We start from the raw sequence: 2,240 nt of genomic DNA, 5'->3' as shown, positions 1-2,240 counted from the left end.
GGGATTTTTTTTAAAAAAAAATTCTTTCAAAATTTTTTTTCTTTGTATGGTTTTTTATATCTTTTAAAAGTATATTTTTTTTTCTTTATTTAAAAGATTTTCTTTTTTCTTGGATGGTATACATTCATATTGTCCTGGAATTCTGTTGAGATAATTTTCACAACAGAGTTTAAGATTTTTAGCAATTGCTTGCTTACTATCTCTTACTAAAATACTTTCTTTGTATTTATCTGCAAGAAGATTTCTAGTAAGTGTTATTACTAATCCTAAAGATCCTTCAATTTTGAAATTGAGTTTTAGATCAATATGATCTTCTTGTTTACTTATCGCATTATTAAAAAGTTTCATTACCTCATGATTGAAAGGTTCATGAAGTTTTCTAATAAACTTTTCTGTTAATTCATTCCATTTGTTTTCAGGACAAATGTAGAAATATTTTGAAAATTCACATGCATAATTTTCAAAATAACACATATCACATACGGAAATTTTTTCTAAGTGATTAAGTGCATCAGCAATTTCAATTTTTGTTCTATTACTTTTAAAAACTTCAATAAGTTTGTCCAGTAAATTGTTTATACAATTGTTCAACAATTCTTTTTATAAATTGTGGTATACTATATTGAGAATCTGCCCAAATAGTATTTTTTACATTACAGTCAATTTTTTCTAAAAATGATCTAGCGTTACCTCTGGTACTTGCTAGGACATAATTCCATGAATTGGCTTTATGTTTGATTATTTCTTTATTAATGATCATGGCTATCATTAAATGACTATACCATGCATCAATAATTTTTTCCGGTTCAAGTGTACAATCTAAATCTAGAATTGTAATTTGTTGTTGATTATTTCTTTTTGGAACAAATTTAGATTGTAACAAATTCTGAATTGTTTCTTCATTTGTTGGAATTGGTCTAGGATTATAATCTCCTTCAACCCTTTTTCCATCACCTATAGGATTAGAACTAGAAGATTCTTCAATTCTAATTCCCTGTTCTGTCTTAGGTTCCCTAATAACAATAAGTTCTCTATTAGTAAAGAATCTTTCATGAATTATGATGTCTTCATCAGATTCATAAATCTCTTCATTTTCGCTTAAGGATTCATTGGTTTTGATTCCTCAATATCAGATTTTGTTGTCATAAGATTTTCATTATTTCCAATATTAATCTTTCTAACAATATTTTCAATTTTTTGTAATTCCTCATCTTCAAATGAGAGAAGTACATTTAAGAGTCCTAGGTCATTGTTAGTTTCATAAATATTTTCAAGATTTTTTCTGAATTTTGACATATTAATTTAAAAATTTTATATCAAAATTTCCGTCAGATTTATTTGATTGAATGTCTTCCCCTTTTTCAAAAATTCCTAAAGAGATTTTAGGATTTTTCCTTTGTAAGGGTTTTTCATTCTTAACACCAACTATAGATGGAGAGAATTAAAGAGAAGAATGACGAAGAAGAAGATTCAACAGAAGGGGGAAAAGGAAATAGGAAGAAAGGAGAAAATCGCCACAAGCCACGAATAATTATTATTCACTATCAAATGAAAATTACAATGCAAAAATAGGTTTAAATAGTAAAGCAACCCTAATGAGATTGGACCCGAGCCCATACAAGTCCAATTTTCTAAATAATAGTCCAAGAAACAAAATAAAGCTTAACTAGAAAATAAAATAAGTAAATGTCCGATGTCCTCATCACTATATATATATATATATATATATGAGATATCATATATGTGGCATGATGGAAATATATTTTCCGATGTTTTTCACCTTTGATATTTTATAGGTTCTTTTGCAAAATCATGCGTAAATTCTTGACATTTTCTTTGTTTTAACCAGCAATGTCTTGAAAAAGATTGATAAGATTAAAGAATGCAGTAGACAGAGGAAGCAATTGGAGGAGCTCACTGCTCGAAGAGTCTGGTACCTTAAGCTGCTCAAAGAGTTGGCAATGCTATGGCACCATCTCGAGAACTTGAAGCTGGAAGGTAAGATGGTCTACTGCTGCGTAGGCTCCAAGCCACGGAGGTATATTGGCGAAGAAGAAAAAAATGGGTAGAGAAGATATCAACATGTTAGCCGACAAGTGGGTGGGACATATATAATGACGAAGATATTAGATTACAACAGGGGTCCCTAATGTTAAATTGACACGAGCACTGCTTATGAGTGCTGTGGTGTTTATTGTTACTTAGTCAACACGACATTGTCCACCCCCCCCCCCCCCCCA

This window comes from Olea europaea, chromosome 12 (assembly GCF_002742605.1).
Source record: "Olea europaea var. sylvestris chromosome 12, O_europaea_v1, whole genome shotgun sequence".
Classification (NCBI taxonomy): Eukaryota; Viridiplantae; Streptophyta; class Magnoliopsida; order Lamiales; family Oleaceae; genus Olea; species Olea europaea.
This window is presented reverse-complemented; position numbering follows the sequence as displayed.